The sequence below is a fragment of the Alligator mississippiensis genome, chromosome 10, assembly GCF_030867095.1.
Source record: "Alligator mississippiensis isolate rAllMis1 chromosome 10, rAllMis1, whole genome shotgun sequence".
Taxonomy (NCBI): Eukaryota; Metazoa; Chordata; order Crocodylia; family Alligatoridae; genus Alligator; species Alligator mississippiensis.
In genome coordinates, this window is record NC_081833.1 from 76792980 (window position 1) to 76812851 (window position 19872).

The following is a 19872-nucleotide window of genomic DNA, read 5'->3' on the forward strand; positions in this document are numbered from 1 at the left end:
GCCGCATCTGTACTGTAAAACTCATTTTCACTCTCTTGAAAAATCAGGGCCATCTTTGATTTTCTTTTGCTACTTCAAGCAGGCAGGAGGCTCAGTGCTGTCTTTAGTTATAGGTCAGTAGCATGGACCTATAAAGAATTAAGGAGGATTATAAGGACAGATTCTACAGTAACTCGGTTTCCTTGATAACAGCTGCTCTTACTCATTTGTCTTCTTCCAAGATTTGCACATGTTCCTAAGGAAGCATTGCCATTTGTCTGCTATACGCAACATGTGAATTAACTTATGCAAATATATATTTACATGAGAGCGCCCATGTAGTTGATTAGGGCAGTGGGGTGTATTTTTAATATTTAGCTTTTTTTTGTGGACGTAGAGTTGAAAGGGAACAGCTACGAGTACAACAGAAGAACTGAATAAATATAAATCAGCTAGTCTGGTGACTGTGGATCATAGATCAAGCAGGGAATGAACTAAACAGCTTTCAGTACTGAACCACTAACAGCTACCCCACTGACTGTGCCTCCGTGTATAATAAAGGCTTCCAAGGTTTGGGAAGCAGCACGCCCGGGGCAGCACGGTGCCTCTAGCACCCTAAGTTAGCAGCATAGTCATGCCTTAAGAATGCCTTTGAGCTAGATGCACACTCCATGTCCAGAGTGAAAGAAGCTACCTTGAACTTGGTGTGCACTAGGAGGGCCCACATGGAAAGCTAGTGCAGAATAACTAGCATGTGGCACATTTGCACTCAAGCCTCCTGCAAAAGACCTTCCCCACGTAGACAAGTTGTAAGACATGCTACCCTGGGAAACTCGGGAGTGGAATGAGGCAGCAATGAAGGATCTCAGTCCTGAGCTTGGATGCAACCTGTTGTGCAAGAAGTTCAGCCTCCAGAAGACACTGTGGGAGAAAGGGAGAGAACCGAACCGCAGGTTGCCAGGCTTCGGCACAGGGAGCAGGAGCTGGCATTGGAAGGGGCAGTGATGCTTTTATTTTGGATGTGGTAGGTGCGAGGAGGCTGTGATTTGTTGACACGCTCAGGTTGCATTGGATTTGTCTCCATTTGATTTATCTGCACAGCAAAGTGCGGCATGAAGAAGAGATAGCCACAAGCTAGCTCTGGTGCAAGAAGCTGAATAGCTGCAGTAGTTCTGTTGGGCCAACGTGCCCTGCTTCTCTGGTGCAGTCAGATGGCTTGAATGGCTCCGCATGGCGCTGCGCAGAAAACCCTGCGCGGGGCCAGATCCAGTCCCACCAGCGTGCTTTCTATCAACCATTGCCTTCCCTTAACCGCGAGGAGTAAGAGAAGGGTGTGGACAGACAGACAGATTGCATCAAGATAAAAGGGCAGGATGGAGAGACATAAAATGCTTTGGCTGTTTTATATGTCCATTCTTATCCTGTAGTTGGTGGAAAGAAACTAGTCTAGTTTACTTCCATTAATCCCGCTCCACGTTTAACTCAACGTTTGATTTATCTGCTCATATGCTAAGTTTACCACCTTCCCTTCCAGGCTAGGAACAAAAATAACACATAAACCGGTACAAGTGATTGGAAACCGGTTCAAGTCTGGAACACAACAGAAGTTCACTGCACATAAACTACTTTCAAAGTGGCCCAAACTGGTTGAAGATAAATCTGTATGGAGGTAATATCAGACTTAACTGATTTAGGTTAAATCGGTTTGTTGAATTTCTGTCCCAGGTCCCCTCCAGATCCAAGTTAACTCACAGTCCCCCAGCATCCCAGGATGCTTTGCACCTCCCCTGAAGCCCCTGCAGGGTGGGCAGACTAGCCTTGGCCCAAGCCGTCTGCTCCAGCTGAACCAGGAGCCATGCTCTGGCGCCTCCCGGCTTGTGGCCTGAGCCACTGCAGGCGTGTGGCTGCGTTTCCGGAGTGCAGAGCAAATGCACGTTCACTCATCAGTTCACTCTACTCAGCTTAGACCAACCTGGGAAGAGTGAATCGAGTCAGCCTCGGGCTTTTTGACTCTCTGTACTTAGCCCCTGCGCTGCCTTCAATGCACCGTGCCACGAAGGCACTCCCACAGTTTAACCAAACGCTTTATAGAGGATCCAACCTACGTCTGGCCTTCCTAGCTGTCTTTGGCATGTATCAACCTGTGCCATTATTTGAACACAGGATTGTTGGTTTTGCGGCTTCAGTACACATTAGTTGCAAGGAGGCCTGTGACAACTGCATGCAGTTGCTCCCTGTTTTACTCACAATTTGTCTAGTGAAATCGCCATCTATTCCCAGTTCCTATGTTAATAGCCAGGTCTACAGATTTCATCTGGCCTGAGCAGCCTCTGCAGTCACAGGAAAGCGGATAGTTGCCCTGTAACACTTGTGCGTTTGCAAATGCTTATGGCAGAGTGGGGAAAATGGGCAATTTTTGTCTTTCAGTGTCAGCCTTCCTGGAGTAGGGGATGGGGGGGTGAATTTTATCCTAACAAGCGTCCTTACAAAAAGCACCACTTGGAAACAAACTTCACAGATCCCTCACTCTCTACTGAGAGCAAACTTGCTGCTTTTCATTAGGCGGTTTGATTGCTATTGAGCTGCTTGTGTCAGTGCCAAAGGCGGCCTGGGCTTTATACAAAGTGCTGTGTAATTGTGCAGATTCTGTGGTCCGCCTTTGGAACAATGTCTCATAAAAATCTTAAGCAGCTATCACTTTTCATGGCTAATGAACTGAGGATCTGGGAATTAGATCCAGAGCCAATTCTTGGATTAAACCTTCTGAGCCCAAAACAAGGCTGTCTTCAGGAATAAAAAACAGCCCTGGGCCCTTGGAATAGGGCACTACACACTCTGACCTTCAAGATGTGAGATAAGTGACCAACACGAAGGGTGCAGCAAAGACTAATCGAGGAGGAGGCATGAATACCAAAAGGCTTGTTTGAGAGTCAATAATGCAGTTTGGGAGGTTTTGTTTGTTTTTAGATGCGATTTCTAAAAGGCTTTTTTTATTTTCAGAAATATTTGAAGTAAGTATCCCTGAACATTCACATGCTGATCAGGGGCAGAATTAGTTTAGTGGCCTTAGCCTGCCCCTGGTGAACAGGGAGTGGAAAAAAAACACAAAACCGTTCGGTGCACAAAAGAGTGGAGTGCACTGGTAATCTCTGCAGAGGGTGGGTGGTCTGGATTCAGAATTAGGTTTAAAGGCAGATTTCATTCCCCAGACCCGGGATACTTAATAACTGTGCTGTGCAGCCGCCCGGTGCTCCGCCACCCCAAAAGCCCAAGAAAATGCCTGCCTGGACTGTAGATTTGAGCGCTGCCAGAGAAACGAGGACCTGGGGAGCCCGTGGACAAGCTGCAAATACCTGTTTTAAAAGGAACACCCTGGATTGTGTTCAAAATAAATTAGCTACTAGAAAGTGTCTCTCTTCTCCCTTAGAAATTTTGAATTTCCTTTCGTCTGTCAGCTGACAGCATTTGCACTAATTTCTGGTAGGGAGCGTGACCATTCTTTTTTATGGCAAGGTGAAAATAATTTTATTTTCATCACTCCCCCCATTCCCCCCTCCTGTGATGGATTTACTTGAAAAAAATAATGACGGGCTTCACAAACTGGCCTGACAGTTGTGATGCGGGGAGCGAGCTGGCTGAGCAGGGACAGTGAGGCATCTCTGTACCTATTATGGCAAAAATCGATAATGCTTTCTGTAAATTGCTCCTCCCAAAGGAGATGAACAAATGCAAGAGACAAGGGAAGCCATCATTCTGTGTGAAAGCCTCTGCACATTTGGACCAGTGCAATTATCAGCAGGGTTGTGTGTGTGTGTGTGTGTGTGTGTGTGTGTGTGTGTGTGTGTGGGGAGGGGGGGTTGCTTTTTCATTTTGTTTTTTTGGATAGGACGGAAAGCAATGCCTCGTTCCTCCGGAAGGTTTGAATGTAGGGCTTGCATTCTGTGAATGGCTCAGAGCAGGCCAGGGCTTGGGGGACGAGAGAGAAATTAGCACAAGTTTCTGCGGTACTTGCAGGGCCAGAGAGGTTTGATGAACATATGCATTCAGACCCGTTCATTTAATTGTTTTTGACAAGTGACAGTTCTCTCCACTAATCGCTTGGGACCACGCGGTCGTCTTCATCGGCACACGTGCCCTGTCACCCGGGGGGGGACTCCACAGCACGCCCGGGACAGCAGGGATCGTGTGCGTGCCGTGGAGTTGTGGAAATGAGAGCTGGCTCGGTGTGGAAGGAAACCCGGGAGCAGAGTAGAGATCCGGGGGACGTGCGAGCAATGTAATCTCACTCGCGTCCCTTCGCCTTGTCCTTGATGCCTGTCACCGGCGTTTGGAAGGGCAAAGATAAAGTAAATCTTTGAGCAAGACAAAATGGAGGGAGTGAGAGTGGCAGGATCCTCCTGCAGATGCCGGGGCTGATTGGCAGGAGTCTCCTTGGGTGACAAAGCCGGTGTGCCCTGGGTGGTAGTTGCACTCTGCAAACGTGTAAGGCAAGTGCCGGTGGATCCCATTTGCTCCGTTGTCAGCATGACAGTACTCCCTGTGTGGCGGTGTCCTTTCCGTGTAGGCTGTGTGGTGTAGTGGTTGGACCATCGTGCTGGGACATATCTTGGTGCCTGTCCCTGCCTCACAGGGTAAACTTGGACAAATCCCTTAATCCCTCTGGGTCTCAGATTCCTCCTCCTCAAACGTGGATAGTAACAGTAATAGTAATGCCTTCTTCTCGCGATCGTCAGGTGCCTTGCGCCTCCAGATGAGAAGTGCTGGCTGAGGATTATTTATTTGTGCTGCATAAAAGCAGCGTGTCCGAAAGTTCAGAAATCTCAGGACGGGCTTGTCAGCGCCGTGGAGGGAAACGACTCAGAGGACACGCGGCCTGGAGCCGAAACCCACGGATTTCCATGTTTCGTAAGCAGACCCTCGGGAGTGGCGTTTCCTGCGCCATCCAGCCACCCTCCGAGCGAGCAGGGCAGGCCGCGTGGCCGGGTGAAAGGAGGCGAGACCAGGCCCCTCGGGTCTGTGGGAAGGGCACCGAGGCATCATGGTGGGGCACCGCAACGTGGAGCAGCTCTTTGTCTTACCCGTCATCGGGCCACTGCCAAACCGTTCTGTACGCGCCAAGATGTGGGGGGAGCAAAGCCACCCATTAGCCGTGCCAGGCTCACCAAGTGAAACCCCAAGATCTGTCCGTTGATCAAGAAGGCTTAACCTGAGGAGTCGTGCCCGAGACAGAGAGGTTGAGTCGGGACTGGCATTTGTGTTTCCTTGCTAGGAATTCCCCGCCCGCTGTTTGCAGCCATAGACCCCTGCTCCCTTTTCCCGTCAGGTGAAGAAAGAAAGTTTGTGTCTGTGAAGACCTTTTGTGATCTTACTCCCTGCCTTTGGGCTAGTAGGAATCAATTCTTGGATAGCCTGAAGGAGGAAACGTGGGTACAGCAATGCTTCGAAACTGGGGCGGTTCTATAAAATCCTCCTCTGTCTTGGCATTTCTCTGGCATCCAACCCGATGGGTTTTGGTGCAGCCTGCAGTAACTAAACCTACCTGAATGCTGTCTCGGGGAGAAAAAGTTGCTGAGATGGTATAGAAGGAGGAAGAGTCACTCTTCCTGAGTGTGGTCAGAAGAAAGGTGGGGGAAGACAGATCACCAGATACAGACATATTGTGAGAGAGGCTCGTGTCTGTAATTGCCCGAGGATGGGAAAGGAAATGCAGCTGTGGTGGGTGAAGAAGTGCAGCATCCGTCACTTTGAATCGTACCCCGGACCCAGCAATGACAGGAGGGACGTTGGAGGAGGAGGACTACTCCTCTCCCTGTGAGCACAGTCAAACGCCCTGCGGGGCAGGAGTGCCACGTGGAGAGACCTCACTCCTGGCAAGATCTGGTAGAAACTAGGAAAGTGTCAGTCCTGTCGGTCTGTGCTAGTATGAGACATATTGGGGGGGGGGGGGGGACGGGACAACTAAACTGCATGTCCTACAAGACCCGGTTGTAAGGAAATGACTGAAGAATAACGACCGAGAGGTTTTATCCGAGCAGCAGTGATGGGAAATCTCACCATGGAGGCAAAAATGGGACTTGGAGGGAAGGAGTGAATGGGGCAGGAGGTTTGTGCACAACGTGTGGGTGATGTAGCACACGGGGAGGAGAGACGCCTGCTCTGAGCGATGAGAAATGTGAGCAACACGGCAGAGGCCAGGACACGGCTGTGCATACAAGTATCCCCAAAACGTGGGGATGAGGCCACGGTGTCCTGACGTGCAAGCAGCTTCGAAGCTTTCTCCAAGCTCGGGGTACTGTCAAATGCAGAAAAATAATAGAAGGAAAGCGCGCCTGAGGAATAGGCAGCGTTCAACAGATTGTCCTGTCACTCATGTGGATTGTCTAATTTTTGTTTTCTACAACTTGAATTCTTGTCTCTTAGTTGCCATCCGTTTCTTCAGTCAGTATTGTGCCCACGTACCGCATGTGTTTTTAGATCTGTAATAATTATTTGAGACTTTGTGCAAAGTCATGATGGAAGGTATGCGTTTGTCACGCCAGGAAACATTCCCTTCAATGCAGCGTCGTGATTCCTAAACACAATCATCTTAATTTGCTGCGTGCCGTCTGCAGCGCCCAGAATCCCGTCTTGCGCCGACTGTCGTTTGCTACCCCTTGCAGCCCGAGTTTGCAGTTGTTTTGTGTGAAGACACACGAGGCAATTCCAGAGGAACCTGTTTGATTCTAGGCAGGCATTACTTTATTACTTCCAGGGTGGAATCCACTTTCACGGATTAGGATACCGCCTCGGCTTTGTTTCTTCCTCTACTTTTGAAGTGAAAAGTAAAACTCTCAATCACGGCAAGCGGAGGGGCAGGCCATCAGCTGTGAAGCGACCTCTTTCATTGCACCTGTTTCTGCTGGCGGGCTGCGGCACCCGAGACGGGGCAGGAAGTGAGGACGCGCTCGGTTAAGAACGGGGTTCTGTCTCCCCCGCCTGGCGCCGCGAAGCACCGCTTTGTCGTTTAGACCGGTGGGAGAACGGAGCGGGGAGAAACCATTTGTTAAAATCAATAAACTTCATATGATCATATTGTATTTTCATTGCATCTGAGATAGTTCAAGAAAAGAGTTTAAAAAGCTACAAAGCGGGGTCGCAAATGCTGCAAGTTTTAAATAATTAAACCGCAGAACGCTGCCGAAGAATAAAGGCCGGTAATTGTAGGCACTAAGTAGACGCCTGGTAACCCAGTGTGCTGCAGGTCAGAAAAGGGCAGCGAGGAAGGTAACATCCATCAAGCCTATGCCAGCGGCTGGGTATTGGTGATCTGCTTCTGCTAGCAGTAGTTATTCTTCTGAAGGGAAAGCCTTCTAAACAAGGCTGTGAATTGGTTTTCATGCTCGCATTGACAGATTGGGAAAGCAGTTTGTTCTACCAAATTTAACAATGATATATCATTATCACAACTTTGGGGGAAATCTATAAAATCAATAAGTTTGTAGCCTGAACAGGATTTGTATCGCTCGCTTGCTGTGCCGGTGTCAAAGCATGAGCATATGGATTGAGTCACAGCCTGAGATCAATGGAATTTGTGGACAGTAAGCTCAATAACAAGCCCTTCTGAAAAGAAATAGATGTAAAAAGCAAATTTACTAGAGTATAAAAAAAAAGCTAATATCTTTTCCGCGCCTGGCTGTAAAGTGCTGTTTGGCTGCCGTTGGCTGCTGGTACTTTGAAAGCTGTCTAGGGTATGTGCTTGCAATGCTGAGTGCTGCTGCTCCAGCTCCATGCATTGCATGTACAGTTGGATGCTTCTGTTTGTAGGGCTTGTATTAGGAAACTAGCCAAGAATAGGAGGAGGGGGAAAAATAGCCCTTTATATTGTAAACTGAATAAAGAATAAAAACAGTCAGTGTGTCTGCTGGGGAAAGACCATGGTGGCTTTATTTACTTTGTGCTGGCAGGGCTTGCTAATGGAGAAAAATAAAAAGGCATAATTAAATAGTTTAATGAATTCGCAGCTCTTTTGTTTGAGTGGGGCTGGGAATGCATGTTCCAGAGGGCCTCACAAAGAGCTCGGCTGGTAGTGAGTTAAAAGTAGGAAATCAGTCCTTTGAAGGCATTTTTATACTTCATTATCCCAGCATGTAAAATGACTTGTACTAAACGATTGAGGATTTTTTTTTCACTCTCTCTCTTTCTCTCTTCTTTTTCTAAACAAAGGAGAGCATCAGGGCGGCTGGAGCAGAATTCCCCTCGGTGTCCTAGAGCCAATAGATCAGGTTGTCAGCGAGCTGGTGGGCCTGCGCTTGTGCCGGGGAGGAGTGTGGGGCTCTGGGAAGTGCGGCGAGCCTCCGAGCTGCCAGCCAGCCCCCGCACGCACGCCGCACGGGTTCCTGCGGGAACCGGGGTGATAACGCCTCCTCTCTCCGCCGGCTTTTGCTGGGAGCAGGGATTCGCTCTTACAGCGTTCTCGTGAATTCAAACCAAGAAAACGGCCTTTTTTCCCATTCTCTGTTTTTATTTCCTTCCTGTCGAGCCCGGGCTGGTGCACCCGGATCAGCAAAGGTGTTTTTCTCTCTCCCAGCACACCCAGCGGTGGCATGTGAGATTTTAATCAAAGTGAGAGCATTTTATTGCAATTCTTCGGTGGCTCTGGCATGTTTTCGCGCTGGGGGAGGCGAGGGGCTGTGCGCTGGCCGCTCTGGCGGCCTGCCCGTGCCTTGACCTTCAGCCTCCCCCATCCGCCTGGCACACGCAGGCCCAGTCCTGCGGTGATTTCGATGTTCCTGCACAGCCGTGCCAGTGCCCTCCCTGGCACGCGCTGCCGCCCGCTCCCGTGGCACCGGGGATCGTGTCCCGCGTGACCACTGTCTTGTCCGTACCGATTTCATGGCATGGGTTGCTGAAGAAATACCCGGACTCTGCCGCAGCCCCCTTGATGACCCCGCTGGAGAGGGGAAGTAGGCTGTATTCCCGTGCCGAGGCCGAGTGCCATTGTTTCTTGTTAAATGAGACCTTGGCCCGAAACCAAGCGCTGGAGCTCGGCTGCCCTGAACTCGGCAGAGCTCGGAGCCAGCCGAGCGGTGCGGGACACGCTGTGTTTACCGGCTCCTTTTGGCCGCCCGTACGGCGGTGGCAGACTTGTCCCGGGTGGGAGCATTGCAGGGGAGATGACTGCGTGCAGCCCGTGCTGCGAGGTCTTGTTACCATGTACACGAGCGTGCGTTTCCCTGTGCAGCCTGCCCCAAACCGCCGCCTGGGAGCAAGCCGTGGGGCTCGGGATCCCGCCCGCGTGTGAGAGCCAGCTGCCGCCGCGGGGAGCTCCCCTGCGGACCCGGTCTGGCCCGCAGACTGGCATTTACAAAGCATTCCCCATTTTTTACAGCTTGCATTTGCTAATAAACCACACGAGCTGTTTGTTTCTTGTTAAAATTTACCTCATAAACAAATTTTACTGTGTGAGTTCAAGCCAATAATTGTTTAATCCTGACTTTCTCATACCTATAATACTCTGGCTGTAAACCTGAGGTTTACACTAGGTAGGACTTCTCGGCGGCTCCCGTCAGTGAGAGAGATGCAGTACGTCCCGGGGAGCAAAGCCAGGGCCGGAGCGGAGGTAAGTCAGTCTGGGGGAAGGCAGGCGGGAAGCACAGCACCGGCCACGTGTCTTTGCTTTCTCTGGGAAGGATCAACGCAGACGAAGCCCCAAAAGAACTAAAAATGATGCTTATCTGTGAATTTTAACCCGTGCCACCATGTAATATTTGGGCTCCCCGGTAATTTACAGCCGATAGCAGCTTGTATCGTCCTTCTTGCTGAGTAGCAGGGAAATGTTGTAGAAGTGACTGCTTATATTGATTAGTGAGACTAGAGAGAGTTAGAGACCCTCAGCACTGCCACTTAAAGTGGGCAGGAAACCCAAATTGACCAGTAATAAAGTGTTTGAGGTTGTACAAGGCGGCTCCTGGGGACACGGCCTTCTCGGCGTGGGGAAGCCGGGGAAGGGAAGCTGTCAATTACCCTCGGCTGATGCAGACTAACGAAACTCGCAGCCAGCGCCGCCCCCGCCTCCGCCGCTGCACAGGGACAGTCCCAGACATCTGGCCGGGCTGCTGCCACCACCAAATACTGGGAGGTTTTTGGACGTACTTCAACAAGCAAGCTTACGTTTTGGCTCCTCTCCCTGCTTTCATCTGTTCTGTCGCGATCTTATTTGCAGACAGAGGAGGAAAAACTTGGTTAGTGCCAAGTGCGCCAGAAGGCGAGGAAGCGGGCATGCTTCTTGCAGCATATGTTTTTAGTGTTTGTGGCTGTTAGGGGGAAGCACGGAGCCGATGTAAAAGATTGTGGACAAAAGAAGGGAAGGGGTAGCCAGGCAAGAATAATGAATCAACGACGTGCACACAACCTCAGTTGAACATGGTACCGCAGCTAGCAGTGTATTTGTCATTCCAGTTGGTGTAAACTAGCTCCAGTGCTTCTGCGTCGATAGCTGCTTGTTAGCTGTATCGAAGCCTAATATTTCACTCAGAAATTCTTTTTAAAAGTGACTCCTGAAGTGTTGCTTCCTCGTATAGTTTATGTGTCTCCTTCAGTGAAGACTTCCAAACTCCTGTTTCAGCTAGTCTGGGACAGGGTGGCTGCCAAAGGCAAGGGTTTGACAACCAGCGCGACGAGAGTTAACAAGGACGGGAGCCTGGGAAGAAGACAGAATTAATTAAAACATTTATTTTCCTCCTAAATGATGGGCCAGTGCAGACGGGAAGGATGAACTAGAGGTGGACGCAAACTCCAGCAGCCCCCGGGCGGGGGAAACGGCGGAAGGGGCTGTTCCGTAATGCCATGGGACTGCTTTTGTCTTTAGGTTGTTTTTCTGCTTTTAAATTTAAAATTGTTTTAATACGGGGGAAATTGCAAAGAAAGACCAAGCTGGGATCAATGAGAGCGGGACACAGCGGCAGAAAGTGTAGCGGAGAAAATCTATTTAAATGACACAACTGATTAATCTTCTAAGTAGCTGACACCAGCATATCTCAAGGCACTTGATATAAAACGTCCAGTGATTTCAGGATGCCGCCTGCGTACTGCATAGGCCAAGCCACAAGTGAAGGCAAAGGGAAACGAGTCTCAGTGCTGGACCAAGCTGGACGTCGCACATGGGCTGCACGCTCGTCGGTGGATCCTGTCGATTGGCTGAACCATGCCGGATCTGTTTTCCTCCATGGAAATATAACCAGAAAAGTTTAGTCAGGAGCCACAGCTTCCTTTTCCGTTCTTTCCATTTGTAGACGTTGCCGCTGAACAGACACAGGCGCTCAGGTGTTCAGTCCTCGCTGACGCAAATCTCTTATTCAGGTCACTCAAGGCTTTGGCTAAAAAAGGACTGAAAAAATGGCCTATAATGAGGATTGTCTTAGCAGCTTTACGGGGTTATTTTGTGTTCTTTCGCATTAGTTTTGGCCCAGTTCTGGTGTCCTTCTCAGTGAACGAAGATGCCTGCACTGGACACTGAAGTCCTCTTTCAGTGCTTTAACTAGGGTGTTAGAGCCCAGGGCTCTGGGGTCTCATGCTGTCAGGGAATGTTACTACTCTGATTCCTGCTACACCGCTCTCTGGCCACCCACATACACAGTTCTATACTACTACGCCCATGGATTGCCATAAAAATACAATATTTGCTTTGGGAAGATGGTTCTTCAGTACTTGTTTTAATTAGGACACCGTGCCCTGCTTCTGTGGGGATGGGGATGGGGATGGGGAAGTGTTGTGTTGCTGTGCTTCTACGAGTGGTCGTATGAAGAGGTCTCTCGGAAGAAAAAGAGGAAAGGTTTCTTACTACGGTAGCTGTAGTTCTTCATGTTGTCTTCACGGATTCACTCTACCCGCTTGCCTCCCTCTGCTTCAGAGCTTCCTTTTCTTAGGGGCGCTGAAGTCGAGCAGGAGTAGCCGAGGCAGGTAAGAAACCCCCGGCCTTGCCTAGTCTTGAGACTGAACGCTTGGTGCGATGTGCTCCCTGCAGGTAGCGGGCTTCTCTGGTGGGATGGCTCCAGACGAAGGAGGATGCGTCTCACAGGCATGTTTGCAGAGACGGTGCTCTCACAGAGTCCTGGCATTGTGCAAGTTTTATGCCTTCCTCCAAAGCCCCTTGGGTCAGGATGGCAGCCAAGGTGGCCCATTATTCTTTCTGGATGCGAGATCTGTCCCAAGAGGAGTCTCTCTCTCAATTGGTCTTTCCACCGGTCGAATTCCCCAGCGTTGCCCGTGAGCAGCAAGCCTCTCCAGCAGGCGAGGTCTTTCTCCATGTTGACTAAACTCCCAGAGGGCTAAGCCTGGGCTTCTCCCTGCGTACCGGCCTGGGCATAGTTTGTCATGAGACTGCGGGGAGACGGCAGTAGAAAATGTAAGCGTGAAGGTCCCAGTTTGCTTAGTTCAACAAGCAAGCTGGCTTCTTTGGCACTGTGCAACTCTCCATGGCAGGGATGTGTTCTGCATTGCCAATAAAAGACTTTTCCTGCTTGGGAAGTCTGGCGGGGGCTGTTCAACGACCGCACTATGTCTTAAACTAAAGCATCTTCAGACAGGCATTGTCCCTCTATCGCGGCATCATAGCCCAGGGTCTGCTGGGAACCCGCTGGGATCCCTAAATCTTTCTAATTCGGGAAGCAGTTCAGAGAGATGCAGCGAACCAGTGTCCAGTCTGCTCCTCGTTATTAGCTTGTTATAGGCAAAGTTTCGTGTCTCTCTCTCATGATATTTCTGCGATTATGAGCTTTCTACCTTTTTGCGTGTCCTGGAGCCCATCGTCTCACTTTGGCATCACAAAGTGCACCATCTAATATTACCATCTAATATGATTAAATGGCATTTCTTATTGGAAGGAGATCCTCTCCTTTTAATGAGGGCTTTAATGCTAGTAGTTCATGTCACTGTCTGGGGAGCCCCTTTACCTTTGTTCATAATGAGGAACACCTCATTTGCACTGTCCCTGGATTTATGGAAGGAGAGAAAAAACCCGTCAATTTATTACATCTTAAATGAACTGCTCCCAAAGCAAAAACAAAAAGGGTAGTAAAGTAGTGTCTCTGTGCTGGATAGTCTGGTTTTATTGAGCGGTGTCACGGTGTCCTGACTAGGCTAAGGACGGTACGCAGGCTCTGTAATTCCCTGTGGTGAACCCGCTTCCTGATAACCCCCGCGGCCCCCACCTGTCCAGTGTGTTGAACCTGTCAGCTAGGATATTTTATTCTCCTTCCACGGATACTGCCCTACAATGTTGAAAGCAAGGAAAAGCACTCTTGGTTTTTATACCCATCGCTGGGGGGAACGGGGTGCGCTCCTAGGACCTGCAGGTGGGAAATATTTTGGTCATTATTTGGACTTCACCTTTTTAATGGCATTTTGAACTCCTTTTGGAGCTCCAGCCTGCCGCCTTCAGTAATGATGTGCTGGTCTCAGCCTTCCCGTGCTGTACCTCTGTGAGCGGGCCCCTGGGGGATCCCAGCTCTGGGGCCGCAGTCACGGGAGCGGGTGAGAGAGAAGATCGGTTCCCATTGACGCACGTCCCGTTTTAGAAACAAGACTTTGAGGGCTCAAGACCCCCTGAAAAGTGACCAAGTAGTGGCCGGTGACAGCGCCCTGTTTTTATTGTAACATTAAATTCAGATTCCTGAGTGCAAGATTGTTTATGAAAAAGTTTGCTGTTTTTTGCTTCAGAATCATGTAGAAATTAAGTATAATTTTCTTTGAGGCACTTGATTTAAAAACAGTTGAAGGGGAGGAGAGAGGACCTCTTCTTCTTGCTGTGACAGTCCACCATGTCCAGGGAGAGGAAGCCATCTAACACTTATTTCTCAAATGCGTGTTAACGGTGTGAATCCTAGAGGTGATCTCCTGCTTTGAGACCGTTCAGCAACGGAGAAGATAGCAAACTCTGCCTGGTGCCTCCCTGCTTTTGCTGTGCATGTATGTGGATGTGTGCACACGCTTTTCATCTGCGGTTCAAAGGTTATGTAAATTATTTCAGACAAATTCCAGCGACAAATAAAGCTTCTCTTTTAGGGTTTTTTTTCAGAAAAACTTAAAACCTTTTTATTTATTTCATTTTTTTTTGTGTGTGTAAGATAAGGAGCCTCCATATACCCAGCCAGGTTTTTTTTTAGACTTAAACTTCAGAATATTTTCAATATCTGCAACATTATCTTTTGAATAATAATTACCTCTTATATTAAATTATAAGACAGCAGGATTCAGGATTAGATCTCTCCATATTATTCTAGTGAAGGAAATTATGACAGGGGTCATTTTTTAGAATTATGTAGGAGGGTAAAAGGTCCCAGGCAGCATTAGAAGGGAAGGCGTTTATAATTAAATTGTAATTTAGGCCTATGATTTATAGTTTTCTCAATGAAAAATTTGGTGCTGCAGAGAGATCCTGGGAGGAACTTTAGTGAGATACAACTTAATGAAATAATAAAAAGAAAAATTATTCTGGAATAGACTGTATTATAGTGGCACCCGGTAGCACAACTACAGTATAGCTAATGCTCTGTCAGTATTTCCATTATAAGCCCTGTTTGTCAGGGGTTTATATCTAGGCAATAAAATTTTGTTCCAGGCTAAAACTTGGCTTGCGAGGGCTCTGTCCAGGAGCAATTTAGTTTTTTTTTAAAAAAACCTCATTAAAACTTATGCAGAAAATGAAAACATGCAGGTTTATCCGTTGCAGACCAGGTCGTGGCTTGCGGCGGCGGTGCTGTTAATGGCTACCGGCACGGCGTGGCAAACGGGCCCAGATGGTTGTTTCCACCCTGTTCTGTTTTTAGTGTAGAAGCAAGCAGTGCCCTGGGGCGCGGTACTGAGACTCAGCCGTGTTTGTGTCACCAACGCAGGACGGACACGCGCTTCTCCGCCTACTCAGGAGTACTGGCATGAAAACAGGATCGTTTTTCTGACAATTTTAATGAATCAGCCCAACGCCCCCTCGCAGAGAAATATCATTACTTGCATTTTGCCAACAGGTTCACGTTGTCGAGGAAGGGTCGAAACACAGGCCCAAAGCCACACGGTGAGTTCGGGGTTGATCTGGCAGTAGACGCCAGGATCGATGACCCTACGTGCTCTTGACGTTAAGCCATGTTAGCGGTTACTTTATAAGCATGTTGAACGGTTATCTTTGCCGAATGGGTTAAACAAAGCTACTTGGTTAGTGAGGACTAAACCCTGTGTTTTTGGCAAAACGTGACTTTAAGTTCCTACTGGATTGGCAAGCAGTGTTTAAATCTTATTAGCAGAAAGCAGGTTTAAACCTGAACGAATTCAACAGAGACGGGGTCAGCTCTCCTGATATAACTAGCCCAGTCTCGGCACTGACTCGCCGTGCAGCACCGGGTGGGTCGCTTAACAGTGATTTTCCAAATGTCCAGAGGTGACCACACAGGACGAACATGTCAAAATTGTCTGATGTGCGTGAATAGGACAGCGCTTTTGGATACAGGAATATTGCTATTTAAATGTAAATAGTAAGCGGGCCATTTGCTGATGCAGTTACCTGATACGAGTGTGTAATCACAGCAACATGCCCAAATCTGTCACGCGTGTTCACACGAGCATGCGTTGAAGCCTAGCCCCTTGACCTTACTGTATGGCAGTTTAGGTGACCTGGACTTTCCACCTTTAAAGTGTCAATCCCAGCACCTGGTAGTGATGAACATAGCGTTACCTGATTCTGCACTGTGGGGAAGAGGCCCCTGTTTAAGTGCTTTGTGAATCCGGACCTAAATATAAAACGATACCTTCAAATTTAGAGGATTATTTAGCTTAAATACGTTGTAAATTTGTTCTAACACCCTTGTATGAGAAAGAATAAAAGCGAGAGGTATGTGAGATCTCTGTGTGAGAAAGCAACAGAATTATTTATAAGTAGGAAAGGACAAATCCTCCACTTGGTTTCACCCTATGCTCCAGGGTTGAAATAATTTATCTTAGCAGCGGTTCAGCTAATGTGGTTTTATTTCCTGTATTGGTGAATCTTCACTTGTTCTTGCTGTTTATTCCCAAACTGCAGTGAGAATGCGTAAACCTCTCTTTCTGGTATCCCAGACTGCTTATGATGTTGCAAGAAAAGAAGAGACATCTTCAGGTGGAGTAAAAGAGGGACACATCAGTAACTAAAGATGAAGATGATGTTGTCTGGCAAATGTCCCTTCGGTATGCAGAACAAGGGCACGGAAAAAAAGAAAGATCAGGAAGATTTCTAACAAGACTTTAGTCTCACATTTTGGATAAAGTCGGAAGTTCTTCAAACAAATTGGCTTTGTCAGAGTAGACCGTGCAGGGGCGAAGCCAATTTAGTTATTTAGGGAAAAATGTTAAGACTTGAGAGCTTTAATTCGGTATGTGCTGCACCTGGGAAGAAACTAGTTTTCATAAAGATTTTTTACTACGCGTAATTTAAGCTCTGATTTAAAAACTATCTAAATACCTATTTAGCCGATAGGGTGTAATAGATTCTTCACAAAACACCTAATTTGTTGAGCAAATAACACATGGTTTTAAAATATTCCGTGTGTTTTACATAATACGTCTTTAGTTACGGGTAAGCAAATAATTTGTGTGTTACAAATTCTTTAAATGCCTTTATTCAGTAGCAGAAATAATTTACTATCTACTGAGTAAATAATATACACTTTGGAAATTGTCTAAATACATAGCTACGTGATAGAGTACAACGTCTCCAAAGGAACCATTAAAGTTTATCGTGTCAAACCTTATACACTTCCAGGGGAGATTTTATTTTGTCTTTTCCCTTTTTTAAGCCAACATAAAAAGGAAAGTAAAAAGGCAGATATTAAAAGGGGGAATCTTTCACCCTGACACAAACCCAAAAAGAGGAGCTTACCCACAATTTTCTGTGTGAATCTTGCAATAATGGCTAATTATAAAAAATATCTGTTTGAAATCTAAGCTTTCTTCATTATAACTAGGTTTCCCCCCCCTTTCTCCTTGACCCTGGGTGTGTGCGTGTGCATGTGTGTGTGTGCGTGTGCATGTGCATGTGTGTGTGTCTCATTGTGTTCTGGAAAAGTCTGTGATCGCGTAATTAATTTGGCATTTTGACACCGCTCTTGGAACAGGGAGCTTTTATTTAGAAAGCAAAAATCTTTGATGCTGCAAAAGTAATAAAGCCCAAGAAGACGTGGTACAGTGGATGGAGATGTGCTTTCTTTTAGCTGACGGCCGTTCCACCCAGCTGCAAGCCGCAGGAATACTAGAGTTGCTATCCCGGATCTGCCCCTGTCCGTTCTCCTAAGCGACCTGCACCAGACACGTCATCACAACATGCCTTGCAAGAGACTATTCTGAAGGAACCTGTCCCAGGGAACACCTCCCAATAACCCCCGTCACTGAGAAGTCGGCTTACCCCTCGATCCAACTTTTGAAAGAAAAATTAAACCAACAAATGGCAGGATGTTGTTGTAGGGACAGCTCCTATGCAGTGCCTTCCGTAGGGATGAAGGTCCTCCATCAAAGCTGGTCCTTTTCAGAGCTGCCTGAATTCCTCCAGAGACGTATGAAACCCAGCAGCAAAGCAGGGGCTCGCCTCCTCTGCTGCTGGCCCAGGCGGCGTAGACCCCTGGCCTGCCCTCCAACGCGGCGGGGGACCCTGCACGGGGGTTATAGGGGTGCTGCGTGCCAGGTGTGCAAGCTTCACCGTCTGAGAGTGCTGGCTGCTTTTAGCAGGCTTTCTTCAAAACCTAAGAAACCCTGTGCTGTCAGCGACCCAGAAGAACGTGGTTGAGAGCGCAAAGCTGAGGGTGAAGGGTTCGGACCTGCCAGCGTTAGGGCTACTCATGCAACTCGGGTTCAGCCCCCTTCGGCACCCGTAGTGCAGAACAGCTTCAGGTACACGATTGCAACCTGCTGGTTTTCCGCTCGACACTGTCCCATGCGGGGCAGGGCGTGTGGACCACGCTCGGGCGAGGTAGCGAAGCAGGCAGCTGTCCGTGGGACTCCAGCCACACGTGGTGCAGCGTTGAAGTGTGAGTGGGGAGTGCAAGGAGACAAGGCATGGCCTCATGGCTAAAGACCTGAGTATCCCTCAGGACCTGATTCGCTCCCTGCTTTTGCCAGAGATTTCCTCCTAAGTGATACTTGGCGAGTGTGCGAAGTTGTGCATTGCACAGATGGCCCCTGGCTGCGTGTTTCTCTCTTTCTGGGTGCCTGGTATCTCATCTGCAGAATTGCTGAATGCTTACAGCGGTCATTGAAATCCGTGTGAAACAAAGTGCTACATAATGCTAATTACTCTGAAAAGTCTGGCCAAACCATTTTAAATTGTGTACCCAAAATAGCAGAAAATGTTGGCCTCCATTCTGGTGTATAATTGGCATTTTGTTCCTGTTGAATACTTGATTTTGTAACCCCGGTGTTCTTATAATATAGATTGTTGTGGTTGATATCATAGGTTTTTTAAAAAAGCAAACATAAAAATTTCTAACAAGAAAAATAAAGCAATTAGGCACCCAAAATTAGCAAATGTTTTTGACCTTGATCCTACTGAAAATAGATTAATGCTTGTGAAGCACTCAGATTTCACGGAGATGAGCACCATTTAAAAGACCTTGAGGATATTAAACTTCTGTATTCAGAGCAGTGTTTGCAAATAAATAGGGAAAGAATCACATGATGAACAAGAAGAATAAAGCAAAATATTTAGTGATCTGCCTTGTATCAGCGTTCACTGCCGTGTACAGTGGCCTTGCGGCACATGATTGCCTAATTAAAGTTGTCTCGTAATGCAGATGCACAAGTGGGCTGAAGGAGGGCTGCCTGTGCAACCTGAAGTCTGGCTTTTCCTAACTTTGAAGTGCTTGGCTCTGCAACCTCACTTCTTTAAACCCAAGTGGGGGTGTGTGCATGTGTGTGCACTCACATGTGTGGTGTTACAGATCTATTAAAAAAGGCAAAATCTGCAAAACAGCCAAGTGACCTGTAGGCGAGTCTCAAAATTATACCCTGATGTTTATTGCTTAATTTTTTTAGGGTTGTTAGGAAAGAAAGAGCCTTATTTCTTCCCCGCTTGACCAACACCGGATCTGACCGAGTGTCTGCTGTCGGTACGATGACCGTAACTTGCTTTCTCGTGTCTCTTGCCCGTGGAATGGTAGGGGAGGAGGCCTGCACCCCCGTGCAGCCCCCACGCGGTCGCGGGCAGGACTGAGGCCTTCCAGGTGTAGAAATAACGCTCACACAAACCCCCCGTTTTCCCCTTGGGGAAAGCTGCAGTTGTTTCCAGACAAGAGCTGGTTTTCTGACAGTAGGCTGTATGTGATTCTGTCATTCCCCTTTCCAGACGATGAAGGTACAGGGTGCTTCCCAGAGATGCTTACTTTTTAAAATGTGTACATGCTATGTACAGGGACTTCCAAGCCCCCGAGTATCGGACGTAGCCTGTCTTCCACTCTTCCTGTTCAAATGAAGGAATCGAAACATGTGAAAAGTTGCGTACAAAAGAAGTGCGCATATAATCCTTTCTAGAGGTATACTCGGTATTCGTTTAATTGCTTTTACTCATTTGTTTGTGAAATCAGTGTCTGAGACTCGGTCTCTGAAGAAACTGTTTGAAGACTAGCTCCTAATTTAGTGGGGGAAAGGCTGTGTAGAAATGAACAATAGTCAGGTTTCTTCACCTGTCTTTTAAGTCTAGTTTTGTGATGAGGAATCTCACAGATCAGGAGAATTCGTTGCTTGAGAGCACTCACTTTAGCCCCACATCTTATCCAACTCTAGGAACTTGAACTTGTCATGATCAGACATAGCAGGTCACTGCATTAGCCATTGTACCGGCTCTTTCATGTGGCCTTTCTGAAGAGGAAAAAACCCAGCTTTAATCTTCCCCTTTATAAAATACTG

At 47.9% G+C, this 19872-nt stretch overlaps 1 protein-coding gene and 1 long non-coding RNA gene across 3 annotated transcripts in view; both read left to right on the top strand.

Annotated features, from left to right (window-relative positions):
- The window catches only part of ZFHX3 (zinc finger homeobox 3), an 813079-nt gene that overhangs the window by 282868 nt on the left and 510339 nt on the right, over positions 1-19872 (top strand). The gene's annotated exons all lie outside the window — the stretch shown is intronic.
- On the top strand, positions 10817-16918 carry LOC132243623 (uncharacterized). Its single transcript, XR_009455322.1, has 2 exons — positions 10817-15025; positions 16025-16918. It is a non-coding gene; the product is annotated as an uncharacterized LOC132243623 (long non-coding RNA).